We start from the raw sequence: 19,216 nt of genomic DNA on the forward strand, positions 1-19,216 counted from the left end.
AACCAAAATTACCCTTTCTGTTAAAACAGCCCAGTTCTCTATTGCATTTGCATTAAAAAAGGGTCTGAGATTAGTTTGTCTTTGTGTTAGGCACTGTATGAACAAGTAACAAGAAATAGGTCCTGGCCCAAAGAGGTTACAGTGTAAATTAGACAGAAGTGGAGAGAAAGGCAGTGGCTTTCATTCATTTCCTGTGGGGAAATGAGGCACAGAGTGTGTTACACTGCAGAAGTGCACAGAGTTAACTGAGAAGGAGCTACCCAAGCCCAGATACCTGTCTTATACTGCCAAAAAGGGGATGCACACAGTGGTCTGGTTATTTTACTTCTGGAATTGGGACTCTGGCATACTTGAGTGATGTGGATGTACACACCCTCATTTGGGAGTTGCTTGGGTTTCTACCTGGCTGCAGCATTTGAAAAACATTTAGACTGATTAAAACAGCACTGCTCTTCTATTTCTGTCTCCTTACATGGAAGCACGGAGCGCCAGAACCTCGAGGCCTGTGGTCATGGGTTAGGTACCCCTGCACTGCTGGCCCTGGCACAGACAGAATCGTGTCCCTTGGAGCTGCCCATGGCAGTGGACAATGGGAATCCTGATTCCCAAGCAAATGAACTGTTGGGAAGAAGAGCATTAGAGATTAAAACATCTTGGCTTCAATGAATCAATATTTTTTTCCCCTGAAAATCTGTTTTGTCATAAATTTACTGATGAGCATTGTTACAAACCAAGTTCTTACTGTTACCAAGGGAAATTGCCAGCAGGCAGGCAGTAAAGGGAAGGTGGGAAGAGGGCAAGGATGGCTTTAGCCTCCTCCCTATGTCCTGTCCCCCTTGCCAGGGCCCTGTCTGGGGCTCTAAAGCAAAGCAGAGCTGCCTTCAGCTCCTGGTCCTGCCCTCTGCACTCCTGATCTGCCTTCCACTGAGGGGATGGAGCTAAAAAATAGCAATGTGTGATAGAACAGCAGCACTGATTCTTTATTTCTGTTCTTTTTTCTTTCCTACTCACACCCAACCCCTTTTCTCCCCTTTCTGTGTCCTGGCTGAATTTCCATGTCATACATCAGCTTTTGTATTGCTGGGGGGATAATACAGCCCTGAAGTAATCACTCATTTCAACACCTTCCTATCTGTGTCTCTAGTCTGAAGTCATTTCCCAGCCTGCAAGAATGGATTCTGAATCTCTACAGAATCTCACTCCTTGCTTAAAATACAGTTGTTGTGTCTTTCCTTTTTGACTACCTTCTTTGCCTCAGAAAATCCATGGGTAGAATCCTGACTTCTATGAATTTATTGGCAAGCAGGCCAAGGGCTGACCTCACGTGTTTGGTGAAAGACCTTCCCATAACTGCTACAGGAAGAACTGCCCATAAACAAGAGCTCTGAAGAGCCTGGAGCGCTGCCAAATGGGGAAACAAGGTTGTTATTGGCATGATTTTAATCACGATAGACAATTAGCAAAGCTTAATTATATTGAGAAAGAAAATCAGAGCAAGTGGCAGTAATGAATTTTCCTAGTAAATCTCTTGTGCTTCAGAATAAAACCGTCTGACCTATAAATACAATGAAATTAGAGGAGATGTTTGCCCACATGGCTTAGCTTTGTGCTGCCTGGGCTGTGAGCGTGGCTCCTTCTCCAAGTCCCTTTTCATCATCTTTCCCTCCTGCAGTATTAATTCTGGGAACAGAACTGCAGTTTAGCCATTTAGATGACACCCAGTGTCAATAGGCAGCAAGAGGAAGCTTTTATTTATTTTTTTTCTGTAGCTCAACTTGGTAGTATTAGAAGTTAATAGGCTTAGAGAGCCAAGGATTTTTAAAATACTGCTGTTAGCTAAAATAAATATTATTTAGAACTCACTAAGTGGGTTATTTTTTAATATTGTGAAAGTCGGAATGTTTCCAGAGGATTTTCTGGCTACAATAAAAATACTAAATTGAGTACTATCAGCCTTAGAAGATTTCAAAGAAGATTTCTTTTGTTTGTGTTGGTAACCTATAGACCTGATACTTGGAGAGCGAAAGTATCTGGCTTAACTCAAGAGTGCTATTTAAATCATTAAACCTTTTAATAGCACCGTAATAATGGAGCTTATAAAACAAAGCAGCTTCTGGTGAAAGCACAGAAACCCCTGTGGGTAATTTTATGTTGGACATCTTTAAATGCAAACTGTGCTTTGTGGAGGTGTGAGCAGCTCTTTCTCTTCTCTTGTAAAGCCCAAGAGACCAAAATGCCCCTCAGTGGCCAAAAATGGCCATGTGGGTGCAGAAAAGGCCTGAAGTGACCTTGACAAAGTCCAAACTGCTCATGAAGATCTGCAGGGTGGCAGATGAGTGAGGGCAGGGGTGTCTCTTCTGAGGGTGCTGAAAGCTGAAGGTTTATTTGGGTCTGGGTGGCCTGAGTGCATCTCCCCCTGTTCTGGGGGTGGCAGTGCTGTGGTAGAGTTGGAGGTTTCTCAGTTCTCTCCACTTCCACAGGCAAAGATTGGTATTTTCCAAGTGTTCTTGATGTCTCAGGTTTTAGCTTCTATATTTTTCAGATTCTGTGCTGCTTTAGTGTGTACTTCTGAGCTTCATATTAGGGAGTAGTAAGATCTCTTCACAGAGCAGGGAGACAATTCCTGCTCCAGCTGGGCACCAAGGACAAATGATCCAAAGCTCAGCCCAGGAGCACAAACACCGTGGGCTGCAGAGAGAAAAACAAGCAGGATGGGAGTGCCTGGGCTAAAGCTGGGACTGGACAATGAACTGCAAGGTGCAAATGGAGCAGAACTGAGCCAAGGGAGAGACCCCGGGAGCGCTCGTGCATTTTGGGACCATTTTGATTCATCTTGGGGGCAGCCCTGGCTGGGCTCTTGTCCTGCCCAAGGTGTGTCCATGGAGGAGATGCTTTGAATAAATCCCTGCTTTATTCTGTAACTCTGTCCACCCTCTATTCTTGGTCATCATTCCCATGAGCACAGAGCCATGATTCCAATGGGATGAACAGAATGAGGGAAATTTTGGGTGCACTCACAGCATCTTCACCCCAAGCTCTCTCTGCTGCTCTCCCATTTGGGAATCACACTTCTGGCTGAGAGATAAGAGATGTCTGTCACTGCCATGCACATTCCCACAGCACTGTGTGCTCCTCCACAGTCTGAGCAGAGCACTGTGCTGGTCCCCACTGCACCCAGCCTGGATGTGCCTGAACCAGCATCACAAATACTAGTCTTTTAGGAATTCTCTTCCTATTGGTGCCAAGTGCTCAATTTGTTTGAAACCAGAGAAGAAGCAGGAGAAGTATATTTGTATTTTTCTCTGGGATTCATGAGGATGTGCTGGTGCTCCCCTGCCTCAAACTGGCTTTTCTGTTAAACTCAGATTTGAATCTCCATAACAAGTTACTTGCAATGAGGCCTGTACAAATTCAGATTGAACTCAGATATTCAAATGCAAGAAATTTCACACCTGGGGCTTCACTGTAGAACTCTTCTCAATTTGGCTTTTTTGCTCTTGTCTGCAGACTAAGCACAAGGAAGTGAAGATCTGCTTTGTGCTGCCCTTGCTATCAGAGATCTTAATTTTGACTGGCAAGTCAGATTTCCCCAAACAGAGGAGAAAACTGGAGAAAGCCTCTCTTTCCAAACCATTTCTGAAACCAAATTAACTCACTGGTATAATCTCTAACTCTTCTTGTTAGACACCGCAGTGCCTGTGCAAGGAAACAGAGCAGGATTCTTGTTTTTTGTGGGAAGGCTGTGAGTAGTGACAAACAAGTTCTTGCCTGTGGAAAAATCTTTTACAACTGAAAGAAAAATGTTTTAGCATTTCAAATAGCTAATGCTCTGAGATCAAGTGAAGTTCTTTGCTTTAGGAAGTGAAATGAATCTATTTGACGGGATATTTTATTAATCGGTTTTAAGTTTTGGCAGTTTAGTTTTACATTTCCATGAATATTGTAGTATCATAGGAATTTGTGATAATGTTATTGGGATTATTACATGCAAGTCACTAATAGCAGAGAAGATGTAAAAATTCATTACCATCATTGAATTTAGAGCAAAGTTAAGTCAGCCTAGCTATGTGTGATTTGTGTGTAGCACTGTCTAGGCTGAAATAGCTCAAAGCCTTTCATCTGCACTTTGTTGTGTTATGGTGACAGCAGCATTTCAGTTGTGGAATCACTTCTGCTCTGTCTCACACCACAGCAAATCCTGTGGAGCTGCCCAAGATCCACAGTGGACTGGGAGTTCATTTCTTATAAGCAGTACATTATAGATGTTTTCCATCTGTGGTTAAGAACGCAGAGAAAATGTGAAAAGCTTCATTTTTACTGTTTGTTTAAGGCAAAACCAGGCAATTAGTAGAGGGACAGGTTGATAAGCAAAAAGGGGCTGCTTGCTGCTATCTTTTCTTGCAGTCCCTTGTTCAAGGGCCCAAGTTCCAAAACCTGAATTAATGCTGAAATTATGAAGGCAAGCAAGAAAGAGGAAAATACATATACAGCTCCCTCCATCATCCTTAGCTGGACTAAGTTACCGCTTCTCTGACTCCTGGGAAGCTACACCACTATTTCTCCAGCTGAATATTTACACATTGGGGTGTGCTAAAAGCCCACAAATATCTAAAGTAACACCTGATGTCGTTCTCATCTGTCCCTCCCTTCTCATCTGTCTCATCTGTCCCTGAATTAAGGTATTGCATGGGCACTGATTCTCTTTCTTTCTGTGAAGTTTCCTTACTGGTATAAAGATGGATTAAGTAATTGCAAAAAAACAACCATTTACTGTCGGGACTTGAGCACCCCAGTCCTGCTGTCGTGCAAAAGGTTGATTTTTCCTCTGTATCTCCAATGATACAAGCAACTGAAAGCAAAATCTTTCTATGTCCTGTCTTTTACCTGCTAGACTGATCTATTTGCAGTGAGTGTCTGCCTCCAGCTGACTTTGGGGAGTGGGAAAAATTTTCCTGCAGCACGGTTTGGCTTTTGAAAATGAGGTGAAGCGAGGAAAATTGTTTGTTTGTTTTTGTAGTAAGACGTCCCCTAAAATATTTATGACCTTTTCTTTGTAGACTCCAGCCCTTTGTGCTTTGGATTACACACTTAAGAGCTAGGCACTGATTTTGAATGCCTAAATCAGCCTTTTTATTGGCTTCTTGTCTACAAAATGGAATAACATGTTCTCTTGTGCAGAGGTTAATAAACCCTTGTGGAAAGCTTGTATTCCATAATGCTGAGTGCCTGGAACAGTCTGTGAGGGAATGAGCAATCTCTTCCTTCAGAGCCAGTCTTGGATGGCCTGCAGGGAAAGCAGGGATTGCAGGGGAAATGCTCCTGCAAAGCTGTTTGGTCAGGAACAGCCCTTCCACGTGTAACCAGCCTGCAACCGTGGCATCAAAATCCCTGTCAGCTGGGCTGAATGGAAATTGTGTGGGCAAAAATGTTTCCAAAGGTTCTGGACTCTTTTCCCTTCTGTCTTCTGGCTCCTCTGTGGCCAAGAGACTATTTTGGGTTTTTGTGTGAGGTTTTGGTTCCTTTTCCTTTGCTGTGTGGAATAGCAAAGTGCAAGGGGAGGAGTGCAGGGTTGTTTATTAACCTGGATTTATGGAAGTGCACAGAGGAGGGGAAAAAAACCCTCAGCTACTACTTACACATGTCTAAACCAACCCAAATTCCTGCAGCAGAACTAAATGGAATAATTAAATGATCACTGGGCAAACAGATCAGCATGGATCTCACCCCTGGTGATGGAGAAGGGATTGATGTGGATGCAGCTTTAATTCAGAATCAGGGGCAAAAATAACAGAAGTGTTTCTACAAGTTTAAAATTGTGAATTTCATGCAAGCATTACTCCAGTCTGCTGCAGTTTAGAGGTCTTATTTTCAGTAAACCTTCCAGTTGGGGGCAGATACATGAATTCTGCTTGTATCTTGAGCAGTTAAGGAAATTAATGCAAAAGCATCCATGCATTTAAAGGAAGATCAGTGGTGGATGAAAGCAAAGGATCATTTTTTCCTTTTCTTCTATTTTGGTCGATGGCTAGGAACTCTCATTCAGCCAGAGGAACTCACTGTGAGGTACTGTACCTGTAAGTGCAGACTCCTGTCACATTATGGCTGGCACCCCAGGTTTGCCATTTTGAGGAAAGAAAAGAACCACAGCACACCTAAGAACAGCAGCAAATCCATATTTCCTGCTATGCTTTAGTGTATAACAAGGGCTGGGGAAGAAGGGGCCATGGGTTAATTATGCACTGCACAAAAAAGGAATTTCCTTTTAACAAGCAAGGTTTTTTTCCTAATTCCAAAGAACTTATTAAATAAATGGATAAATTCCTGCATTGTACCATTCATTTTCTTGGTTTCTCTTTAAACACATGAGTTTCAATAATATAAATTTGGCATTTTGAGAGAGCTTTTTGTGTCACTAAGCACATAAAACAAGTGTGTGCTGTCCTGGCAGTCAGGGGGGCAGAGATGCTACTCCTGTCACCTTCTGGGAGCTGTTTTGGGTCAGGGCTCACCTGTGGATGCCTTGTGCTGGCTGGTGGCGGTGCCTGTCCCTCTCTGTGGTGTATCCATGGTGTATCCATGGTGTATCCCTGCCTTTCCCTCTCCTCTATGAATGCATTTCCCCCTTGTGCTGCTCCTGTCTGTCCAAACAAACCTGAGTTAATCCCAGCTGGAGCAGGGATGATGTGGGCAGGACTCACTGGGGTCACAGCTCCTGCCAGCTGTACAAGTGGGCAATTTTATTTTTAGCATATTCCCAGCCTGACTTATCAGTGAAGCACTTTGAGGTAACAACTTCAGCGTGTTTGATGTTTGTTCATTTTGAAAGATGTCATTTTAAGAATTTCTGCAAGTTTCAAAACTGCCCTGTGGGAGATCTGTTCCATGCCAAAATGTCATTTCAGATTCTAAACTACATACTCCCTCATACTTTCTCTTTATAAATGTTTCACAGTACCTGCATTTTTTATCATTGCACTTTTGTGTGACCTGTGAGTTCCTTGTAACTAACCTACAAGGCCTGTCTGGGGGAAGTAACAGAATTATTTCAAATGAGCTTTTTTCCTCTGTCAGAAGGTAAAGTCACCACCCAATTACTTCTTCCTTATGCGTAGATATTTGTATTAATATTTTAAAAAATGCAGTGTTTATAGTGTCACCCATAGGTCTGTGTTAAAATTAAATGTGTCCTGGAAAGTGAATGCTTGGTTTCATTTCTGACAGTTGTTAGAACCAGACCTTATTTCTTCAGTAGCAGAGCAAACTCCTGATATTTTTTGCAAGTCATCAAATTTCATTCCCGGGCCATAATTATGTGTGAAATTCTGCTTGATGGCTGTCCTGGCAACAGTACCACTCAGAGCAAACATAAAAATAACCTGAGATAATATTTACAGAGAGCACCTCTGAAAGATCCTCTTTGATGGGAAACACCATCAAGAAATGCTCATTCCAGTGCTGGTAGCATGGAGATGAACATCAAGGGCAGGTGTGCAGCTCTAGAAATGGAAATGTTGGTTAATAACAGCACAAAAATGGAGTAATTGCAGGTGTAATGACCATGAACCAGAAGCTCTTTCCAGTTCCCAGCTCTCCAAAGGTCAATAGGGAGCAGCAGCCCTGGGGAAGCCGGGTGGGTACAGAGCTGGGAGAGGGGTTTTGACCTGTTCTCCTGCAGCACCTGGGGAAGGGTACTCAGCCACGAAGCTGGGGGTTTGTTCTGCCACTTCTGATCTCTCCTGTTTAAAGCTCTTCCACTTCCCAACAATAAATTCATTGAGCTGAAGGGCAGGGGAATGAGATATGGAATACTTGAGTTAGTGAGGGCATGAGCTTAAACCTGGGGTTCTCTTATCTCAGTCTCTTTCATATATTTTGATCAGAAAATTTTCATCCTGGATCTATGGAGTCTTTGCAAAAAATGTTTTGGGCAAACTGATTTCTCTACAGCCTCCAACAAGTGCAGTGTTTTTAATGAGCCACGTTGTGCAGGTAAACATGCACAGCTAAAAACTTGTGGGGAAGGCAAGCCTGAGGGAAATTAGTTATTGTGTCAGTCACAAAGGATCACAGGGATGTAAACTCCTCAGTTTTCACTGGGGGTGTCTGTACTGTGCAGATGGAAAGTTAAACCTGCTCTTCCCACCTTGTTCAGGTTTTGCTTTTGGGATGTTTTTATCCCCTCCACAAATACTTTTGCCAGGATTTCTTGGTCCACAGGGCCCTGCATTGGATATTCCCTTTCCACTGAGCTGTGCATGAGGTGGTATAATAAGATCTGATAGTCATATCTTTTTTTCTACAGCTACAAAGCCATGAACTCCAGGGCAGTATTTCCACCTCACAGCAGGCTTCAATAGAGCAGTGTAATACCTCTGGCAGCCTTGGGCTGCTCTGTTAGGAGGAACACTGGGTGCCCCCGACAGTGCTGATTTAAGCTCCTCAGTTAACATTATTTTTAAGGACTCAGGACACAGAAAACCTCTGAGAAAAACTGGTTGCTTCTGTGCTCTCCCCACAGAGCTGACACTGAGTATCAGATGTCACAGCAAGCCTTTCCAGGCAGCGCTGGCTGAAATTCTTCAGAGCTGTCCTGAAAAGAAAACAGTTAATGGCTTAAAATAAAAGATAAGAAAAAGAAATTTCTCCATAATTTAGTTGTCAGGAGAAAGGGACTCTGGTCTTAAGACAAAAGAGTTCCTGTGGAAAGTGTGTTATTTTTGTGCTGAATACATTAATTTTGTGATGCTATTGAAAACTAAAATCCTGTAACATCCACCCTTCCTTTCATTTAGTTTCTTGACGATGAAGATGCGTGACCCTCCCCACCACTCCCTGCCACCTCCATTTCCCTGGCTCTGCTCTCATAAAGATGTTTTCACTGCCAGTGGATTTCCAGCCTGGGGAAGGTTAATGAGCAATTGGCACTGATTGTCCTTTTCCAGGCCTGGAAGTGGAGAGCCCCACGGGGATCAGGGACACCTCCCTGGGCACAGAGAGGTCAGTGGCCAAAGAGCAGGAGATCAGCATCCCTGTGCTTGCCAGCAGTGCTCCCTCCCTCCCTCCTCCACCATTCTTTTCTGCAGTGTGAGAAAGAATTAATTAACCAAAGTAGTCACCCCACAGCTCTTTGTTAGGAAACAAATTTTTGTGGTTAAAGCTTTTTAATGAGGGGAAATCAGCAAAAATGGTTGTCAGTACCTTGATGACAAGACAGTGATCCCAGCCAGCAGAAATACTCTTCCTCAACCAGAAATACTCTGTCCAAGTGCTTGCAAGACTTTATGTGAGGTTGTAGCAAGAGCAGTGACTGGAAAATGATGAAACTGTCTTGATGATGTCCCCCCACCAACTATAGGCCTGGAATAACACAAGACAACAAGGCTTGTTCTGAAGTCAGTGACCAATTTTTGTTTAAAAATAGCTTTTTAAACACTGAACGAATTTTGCATGTGACAAAGCACAGAGGAAAATTACAAGTTGCTGTTTGTGTTGAAAGATTAATTTAATTTGTATTCAGCTAGAAATTAAAACATTGAGTTAATATACATTTAAAATGTACTGTTACCAGGAACCAGAGGCAGTGTTTTACTGTTTCTGCAGCAAGTGTTTGTAATCTAATTAAGAAATAATAAAAATAAACACAACACAAGAAAGCCAGAGGGAAATGGTCAATGAGAATAGATGAAATTTCAGAGTGTTTGCAGTGAACTTACACAATGAGAATAGATGAAATTTCAGAGTGTTTGCAGTGAACTTACAACAATAAAGGGAAGCTTGGGAAACTTAGGGGAGTTACTTTTCTTACAAACCCATTCATGGCCAAATTCTTCCCATTTCCTGTGGTGATTTTTTTTTTTTGTCCTCTTCCAATAAAGCCTGCATAATGCTAACAAACCATAGAGCACAGAGATCCATGAATGGTGTAAATCAGGACCGTGGTCACAATCAAAAGCTGGGTTGGATTGCTCGGTTTTTAGAACAATAATGAATTTGTTGTGCACAGACCTGCCTGTGCAGAAACTGCTGCTGGAGTTGGTGATGTTTGCCCACCCACAGCAGCTGCTGGGGACCTGTCCTGGCTCTGGCTCTGTCTGTCCCTCCAGCACTGCATCCTCATTGCAGCTTTTCCACCCGAGTGCTTTCCTCTCCGTGCTGTTCCCTGCCAGGCTTCCCTTCCTCATCTCCTTTTCTTCTCATCTCATCACCTCATAACGCTCTTTTTTCTTCATTCACAAGTCAGAGATTAGAAAAATACAGCTTGTTCCTGTCAAAATACATGTTCCAGGCATCCTTCCAGACAAGGACTACCAACTGTTTGGATGGTAATTCCTCAGGGCAGAGGTCTCCTGACCTATTTTATTCAGTATCTATTGGGACAAACTCAGAGTGAGCCTCTGGGTCTCAAAGCCACAACTTCTATACTTTTTCACAGTGTCTGGGTAACATATCCAAAATTCCTCAATGCAAGCACAAGTTTAGGTGAAGAAAGTCACCCCAGAACCTCTGTTTTTTTTAATTTAGAGCCATTTTTTGAGAATGCAAGCAATATGAAGATGTTCTTTCCAAATACTTGTAGCTTTAAAGGGATGCAGAGCATCTCAAGTGATGATTAATATGTACAAAATTACATAACTCCAGAATATGGCTAAGACTTGACAGTGTCTGTGTTCATTGAGAAAATAAATAACTACAAAAAGTCCTATAAAGAAATATTTTTTTTCCTTTTATCTTCTAATTGAGCTGTAAATTAATAATCCCTGTTAAAATATAAACATATTTAGGAACTATTATTCAGAAGTCCTGATGGCTTTTAACTTCATGATTTTTGAAAGTCATTTGAATACATTCCACTCATCATCAATCATAGCTTCTCTTGTTCTGAGAAGAAACCAAAAAAGTCAGTGGTGAATGAATGTTCTGTAAAAAGAGAGAGGGAAGGGCTGAGAAAAGAACAGCATGATTGTACTTCCTTGCCACTGCAGCAAATAATGCACATTGTACTTTCAAAGGGGGAGAAAATAGAAGTTTTTTGGCAGGCTCCACCAGAATAAGTAATTTAAAAGCTATCACAGAGCTATCTGACCAAAACCACTGGGTTTAATTATGCTTATGGGGAAAAGGAATAAAAACAAGAAAACATTTTGGACAGATTGGGTGGATTCCTCCACAGCTGATTCTGTTGTGAGATGGTCCAACAGGAGCTCATTTTCCTGCAGTGTAAGTTATGTTTATTGTGCATTATCCCCACGCTGGATCATGTACCTCATATATTTGGCTTTATGGGACAAATCAGATAACAGTTTAAGGCTGAGGGCTAGCTGACTGTATATATCCCCAGCTGGTTAAACTGCTGGTTGTCACTGGGCATCTTTCATAGGAAAGGCAATTTCAGGAGGATGAGATTCCATCTAACAGAAGTACCTCAAGTACATTTTTGCACTTGCTCACATGCAGTATTTATTTCATAGCTATCTATGCAGAAGATAAATGTGAAAGATACAATTACTGAAAATCCCTCAGCTTGCTTGTGCCCTGTGATTCCTTTCAGCTCAAAGGTTTCAAATGATCATCCCTTACAGAAAAAAATGATGAAAATTAGCTTGGTTTTCTATAAAAGCAGTTTTGTCTATCCTTCAATTTCATGTTGGTGGAGAGGATTTCATAGTAAATGTGAAAATGTTTATATTTGATACCCCACAAGCAGCGTGACAATTACCAATTTTTGCTAAATCAATGCCAGCAAAGAGGTAATAGTAGATACTTTATGGCTGCTAAGTTTAAAATAATTCATTGAAATTAAAATATATAAATTGGATATCTTTATGGCTTTTCTTTACATGTTTAATTGGATGTTGAGAAACCAACAAATGTATTTACAGGATAAAAAGATTGTGCTATGAAGAGAAAATTGGCTGAAAGAAGTAATCTTTAATGCATGTCAACAGTGACATAGAAAATGTGAGGTTATGATATTATGAGAGTTATGTTGTTGACTCTGTTATACTGATATAAAGTTTATTGATTGTATTAAATTCTAGGTTTAAAATGTTCTCCCTCCTGGCTGTTGGTGTGTGCAGCATCCTTCCTTTTCTCATTTTCACTTCTTTACATAAAGGGATGAAAATGGGGCAGTGTCTGTTTCAGTTCAACTGGTCTGGAGACATCATGTGGTGTGGATTTTGTGTGCCTTCCAGAACAACAAACATTCTACCAGGTCTATAATGGCAGAATACTTCAGAATTATTCACCTCACATTCCTCTCAAGTGATTCAGGTGGGCTTTAGAATCATCACAAAATCCCAGGCTGGTCTGAGTTGGGAGAGATTTTAAAGCTGACCCAGGTCCAGGCCCCTGCCATGGCAGGGACACCTTCCACTAGCCCAGGGTGCTCAAAGCCCTGTCCAGGGCACTTCCAGGGATTCAGGGGCAGCCACAGCTTCTCTGTGTTAGATCCAGCAGTATAACAGTGACAAAAGACAAAAAAGAGATGTAAAGGTTTTTAGGTACTTAATGCATACTGAGTTAGACAGCTTCCATTTCCAGGATGGTCGGAGTGAGGATGCTCGGGCCTGCAAACTGCTCCAAACCAAGGCTGTTCCAAAGCTGCCCAAGTCTTAAAAAAAACCAAAGAGGCAGTGAATTGAAAACCTGATGTTCCCTGTTTCTCTGGGAAAATATCTTAAAGTACACTAACACACACAATCTGTTTTTCTACTACTTAAAGATGATATCTGTGCTGGTCCATGGGCAGGATTTTGCCCTGTGTCTATCCAACGCTGCAGATATGTTCTCCTCCCAAGCTGATTCCATAACCCTGTGCTACTCTGCTCTCTGTAATTGTACTGATCCATAGCATACTGTTTTTTTCCCGTTTGACCTTTGCTTTTCACTGACATTTGCAAAATGTGACTAAGTTGAAACCAGACTAAATAGATGTTAACAGCAAAATCTTTTTGCTGCTCTTTTCTATTAAAAAAAAAATCTATTTTCTAGAACTGCAGAATGCGAGGACAAATGCAAAAGTTCTGATATTTGCCATTACTGCAGCACATCCAAATGCAATTAAAGGCATTGACCACTTGCTTATTTTTATGTGCTGATTTACACAAATCTATTCAAAGTAATGAGAAGCCCAGCTGGTACAAATCGTTACCAAATGCCTTTCGTAGCCACCTTTAGCCAGAGAACATTTGTTCTACGTTAACTGAGAACAAACTGTTTCAAATCATGCTGCAGTCCCTCAGAAGTATTAGACACACATTTATCAACTGTTTTGAAAGGCAAAATTAATTTACATGCTTCTCCAGCAGCAGATGTGTGTTCTGACATGTCGCGGTACAACCGAGCCCAGCATCTCAGTGCAGCTCCACAGCTTTTGGGTGGAGGGGACATTTCCTCGCTGGGTAAAGCAACCTTGGCAGCAAAAGCTGCTCAACAACCTATTTATTAGTATCTGCACTCCTCCCCTGCTGTTATATTAATATAATGAATTGTTCACAGGTGCTCCAAATGAGGTTTAGATGATCGCTGGGAGCTTTGTTACTCAGACAAGCCAAATCGAAAGGAGCAGATGCAACAGTCCCCCAGCAGAAGTACAAAGTATGACTTAATGAAGGTCATTCTGCACATTTTGGCCTTGGCGACCTCGTGAACAATCAGACCGTCATTATTTTACTGTTTCTAGACAGAAAAGTGATTGCTTCTTGCCCACTTGCCTTGATTTTTTTAGTTGTCTTTATTACATCATTGGGAGCTCTTAATTGCATTTAATCCTACTCTCTTTTAGCTGAAATGAGATAGTTCCCATATGATTGTTGTTAATCCATGCTCTAAGTCATGTTTGAGCTTTAATGCTCTTTTTTTGTGGCGATGGCTAAATCACACTGTGTATTCAAGCACTGGGCCAGGTGAACAGACAGTAAAAGGCACATTCCCAGCTGGATATGCAAAATGGGGAGAAAAGAGGAGTTGGAAATGGTGCCAGATGCATGGCCTGAACATTTCCAGCAGGTAATAGTGGTGCTGTCCAAAACCTGTGGTTTTCTTCTCTGCCCTTGTTTGGTGGCAGATACAGACTAACCCAATGCCATTACCCCCAGAAGGTCTGTGTATGCACTTAGCTTCGTAAATGTTCGTTTACTGCTTTAAAAGTCTCCTCAAAGGCTGTGCAGGATGTGAAAGAGCTGCAGAACCTGGGAGATGAGGAATTGTCATAGGTGTGTCTTTGGGAAATGGAGGTGTCAGCCTAGCAGAGATCTTCCCCCTGACTCTGCCACAGATGTCACTGGGATTTTGGAGAAAAGCTCATTTATGCCTATTCCTTATGATGGAAAAAGGGGTGAGGATTTTTTTTTCTTTGTAGCCTTTTTAGCTGTGTTTAGTTCATGCATTTCTGAGATAAGGCTTTTCCCTTGCTTTATGTCTTACACTGCTCATCATAAAGGGATTGTGGTCTCGGCTGGAGCCTCTCAGTGCTGTAATAATTGCAATAAATGTGAGGGCTACTGCACCCAAAGTGCTCCTTAATGTCCTTCTGCCCCCAAATGGGAAAGAGAAGAGGCTCTTTTCCTTTTTTTTTTTCCATTTTAAAGGGAATGCGCTAAGGTCACAACGTGCATCAAAGGTCTGTCTTTGCATCACTCAGCCCTCCACTAGGCAAGCTCTCTAACATGCACACTTTGATAGTTCAGTGACAGATCTCACCAAGGAGAAAGGACAGCATTTTAACCTTGAGTACACATTGCAGGAGAAAATTGCACAGGGACAGAAAAGCCATGTACAACTCCTGTGCAATGAGCCGAAGAAAAGGATCTTCATTGGGCTTTCCATCTAGAGGGGGTTTGGCAAGGAGCTGCCAAATACTGCTCTTTTGTAAAAGGTGGGGGTTACTGTGCATTCATAATGGCTGCAAGTGGTCAGTGGTGGAATTCCCAAGAGGATACCACTCCTGCCAGCAAATATTACTGAGGAGAGTGAGATTGTAGTGCAAACATGAGCACAATATTCTTAGTTCTCCCCAGAAGAGACATCAGTTTTCTCCTTTCTCAGCAGTGTGCATCCTTCTTTGCTCCAACAGGACACAGTGCACTCAAGATTAGGTGTAACCTAACTCTTGGGTGGGTTTTAGTGTGAAAAATGTGTATCTGGATGCTGTTCTGGCTTGGGCCTTGCCAGACTTTGTTTATACAGGTTTACACTGGACTCCTGGGGGCAGGTGTCTCATTTCTATTGGGCTTTAAGGCAGAGGCCACAGAGTGGAGCACAGAAGTAATTGTTGGATCCAACCATGAAAACTGCTATTACTTGGTTTCTCTGTGACATCTGTTACATCCTGTTGTGCATGTGATGAGAGGCAGATTTTGTTTCATTTCAGAATCTGTTGGTGAGCATGAATAGTATCTAAAATAGTTGATGGCTCATCAAAACACACATAAAAGCCATTCTTCCTGAGCTCAGCTTCGGGAGGTGTAGCAAATCAGGGCTCTAAAGCAGGAGGATTCAGTTCCCAGCCTGTGGCAGAGGCAGAGCTGGGAGGAGGCGTGTCAGACAGACTGCAAAACCCCCTGGTGGAGAAGCAAAAGTGGGAGGGTGGATTTACGGCTACCTGGCTACAAATATCAGCAATTTGTGTTTAATTTCAGCAGATTTTCCCAGGATTTGCACATTCTTCCATCCCGGCTGGACGCAGGGGGATTGTGTCCCCAGCACAAATATGGACAGCGCCAGGCAGGGCTGGAGCATACGTTCCCACAGATTTGGGGTTGCCACAGGGGCACGGGGCTGGGGGAGCTGCTGCACAATCCCATTTTCTCATCCTGGCATATGTGCTCCTGGTCACATTCCGGAGCCGTGCATTTTACAGCTCTCCTCCTTCCTCATCAACAGGCCAGATGGATCTAGTCTTGCCTACCACCCACTCCTGAGCTGCGCTGTTTATTGACATTTGTCACTCCCAAGGACTTGTAGTTGAGCAGAAGGTAAGTATTCAGTTGGCTGCTATGGGTCTTTTGTAATTCATTAGCCATTTAATCAAATTTTGACTTTTTTTTCCTTGCTAAAGACCATGCCTATGATTTATTTAAGTCCCGAGTGAAAATATTTAATATCAAAAGCTTTGTTTTTTTAAACAATATGGATTTTCCCTGCTCTGAAAGATGACAAACATCTCGGTGGTGTTCTTCAAATTTATTTTTCTGTTGAGGAAACAAGCTCATTATAAAGGAGATATGCAGAGGCACATGTTGATGAGAAATGAAGGAACCAGAAAGGAAGGAGCTATTTGGCTTAACAATACCTCAGATTTCTCTTCATTCTGTGTGTAACCTTGATTCCATGGAACTTCTCTGGATCCTGATGCTGCTGGTTTGGGCAGTTTTGTTAGAGGTTGGCACAGAGATTCAGTCTTTGATGCACAATACACGTGAGAGCCTTCCACAAGTTGCTATGATGTGTTTTTAGCATCTAAAACTGGAATTTGGCCCTCACGTTGGGATGAAGGGGTGCCAGTGTATTCCCCAATTTGTTGAGTGTTATCCTGATTTGGTGAAATACCACCTTAGCCACAGGAACCACATATCTGAAAAACTATAATCTCTTCTATGTATATGCTGTGTAGTGTCAAGCTGGACCTTAGGCATATGACAACTGCCAGTCTTTTAAAAATCCCATTTGTTAACGTTCTTTGGAATTATCCTGGGTTTGTGGCAGCGGATGAGGACTCCATAACCAGGTGGTATAGATTCTGTCTTGGTTCTGTCATAATTTCTTATTAAATGTGAATAAGAATGCCAGTAATGAAAAAAGACATAGACATTTAGGAGCCTAAACTCCAGTGAGTGCCAGTGAGTAGTTTTCTAATATAAATAAATAGAATGTATTCGAGATATTCTTTTAAACCTCAGTGTTTTGGCTCAGGCTAACATTATAAACTCTTCCAAGTGAAGGATTGTCTTTTTAGATAAACAGCAAAACCTCTTTAGAGAGGAAGCCTTGATCTAGTTGACACCTATAAATTTATTACAAAATAAAAATACTTCAAACATCCTTCATTTAAATTGTTATTTGAAGATTTATATTATTGCATTGAGTTGCTATGGTGGCACTTGCAATTTCCCTTCCTGCCTGGAAAGCGTAAAGAGAGGAAAAAAAATATGAATAGCAAACATCAGAAAGTAATGATTTGTCATGTTTTGAAATGTATTACAGAAATATCAACTTAGGCAAATATGTTTGGCTGAACTCTGGCATGCTGCCTGGAGCTGAGGCTTCCAGACTTGTGCAGAGCCTCACTGTGTGGAGTGCCTGGGGATTGGGAGCTCCAGGGTCCAACCTCCCTGCTGGACGAGGGGAAAATTAACATCCCAGGAATGGCTTTACCTGGACATTAATTCCATGGTGCTTTTCAGGGGTCCCAGAAGTGCTGAGATCTTGCATTGGAACTGGCATTTGTTACTGTTGAGACGTGTGGGGGTCCTGAGTTCAGCAGCAAGTGAAGCAGCCCCACTGAATTCTTCAGTCCTGGGCCCAAATGCATCCCATAGCCTGAAGGGGGGAGTGCTCCTGCCAGTGTCAGCTCCACTTTGTCATAGAAATATGGAATGGTTTGGACTGGGAGGGATTTGAAAGATTATTTCCAGTTCCCCTCCCTGCCCATGACAGGGACACCTTGCACTACCCCAGGTTGCTCCAAGCCCCATCTGGATTGCTGGGGATTTTAAAGATTATTTCCAGTTCTACTCACTGCCATGGGCAGGGACACCTTCCACCATCCCAGGCTCCTCCAAGTCCCATCCAACCTGGCCTTGGATACTTCCAGGGATGGTGCAGCCACAGCTCCTCTGGGCACCCTGTGCCAGGGCCTCACCACCCTCACAAGAAAGGATTTTTTCCTAATATCCCATCCAACTCTGCCCTCTGGCAGTTTGAAGACATTCCTCCTTATCCTGTCACCATGTGCTCTCACACAATCAGCAAGCAGCAGTGGCAAAAGAGTCAATGATCAGCAGCTGTTAAAGAGGTATTATATGCATCCTTGGATGCTGATGTTGGTTCTGAATGGCAAAAGGAAACATGCGCTGTGGGATCCAGAGAATGGTTTGGGTTGGAAGGGACTTAAAGATCACCTCATTCCAACTCTGCTGCCATGGGCAGGGATGTCCATGAGCTGGACTCAGAGATGTAATGAGAGAGTAAAGGAAAGGTCAGGAATGAAATGTTAAAGGCAAAGAAATGTCCAAGTTACTATTTAAACAAGAGGTTTTAAAAATGTATTATTATTAAAAGGAAAATGATGAAAAATTGATTTCATACTTTCAGATATAGCTTTATGTAGCAGTGGGCTCAGCTAACTCGAAAGTGGGCTAAGCAACTTCCAAAGGAAGGTGTCAGGAATCCTTTCTAGTGCCTAACAGAAATAACACATTAAATCTTATTTGAAAATGCCTTTTTCAGCTTGTGCTTATAATACCGTGCTGAGGGCATGTTTCAGGATGAGTCTGAGGTTAAAAAAACACCTACTGAGTAACCAGTGGCACTTGCTTCAGCACCGGAGTTTTCCTCAGAGGTCTTCCATCCAATTATTGGCCAGATCCAGCGATATTTAACTTATCAGATCTGACAAGAGCTGAACCCAAGGTAGACTGACTGCCTAAACATTTATTTGTGTCAATGACACGTTTAAAACTCTCTGCTCTGTCTAAATATTTAAAAGGAAATATAAAGAGGAAAATGTAATGTGACATAAGAGGAAATGAAAAACAACCTTACTTGCTGAGGACATTCACTGCACACAATTGCTGTCTCCTGAATACCTGTTATTTTGGCAGAAATTGAGGGGAATGCAGCTCTAAATATCGTGTTCATCTGTCTCTTTTTAACAAAAAATGACTTTTACAATGGCAAGTGGATTTTCTGCTGTCAAAATCCTGGAATATGACAACAGCCAAGATCTTTAGGAACCTCTGATACTGAAGTTTCCAATTGTAAAATCTACAGCTAAAAATGAATAAATAATGAAGATAAATATGTACTTAGTGAAAAGAAGCTGCAGTATTGTCCAAACCAGAGAGCTTAATTGTGTCAGCTGCTTGTTAAAGTAGACAAAATCTTAAGAACAAAGTATAATAAGCTTTTTTACTGGAGAAGTGGGGAGTTTAAAGTTTTTAGCCCCCCTTTTATTCTCTAACCCAGAGTTAGAGAATTTTTGAATTCTCTGTGA

The 19,216-nt window shown here is 42.1% G+C and overlaps 1 protein-coding gene across 9 annotated transcripts in view; it reads left to right on the forward strand.

The window, feature by feature from the left end:
• The window catches only part of DAB1 (DAB adaptor protein 1), a 414,543-nt gene that overhangs the window by 246,242 nt on the left and 149,085 nt on the right, over positions 1-19,216 (forward strand). For 3 of the 9 annotated variants that reach the window (XM_038144725.1, XM_038144720.1, XM_038144729.1), the window contains one exon: positions 15,886-15,977. The exons of the other annotated variants lie outside the window; for them this stretch is intronic. The gene's annotated coding sequence lies outside the window, so the exon portion shown is untranslated. Of the gene's footprint in view, positions 1-15,885; positions 15,978-19,216 lie in introns of those variants that run through there. 9 annotated transcript variants of the gene reach the window in all.

This window comes from Motacilla alba, chromosome 8, assembly GCF_015832195.1.
Source record: "Motacilla alba alba isolate MOTALB_02 chromosome 8, Motacilla_alba_V1.0_pri, whole genome shotgun sequence".
In the NCBI taxonomy this organism is placed as follows: domain Eukaryota; kingdom Metazoa; phylum Chordata; class Aves; order Passeriformes; family Motacillidae; genus Motacilla; species Motacilla alba.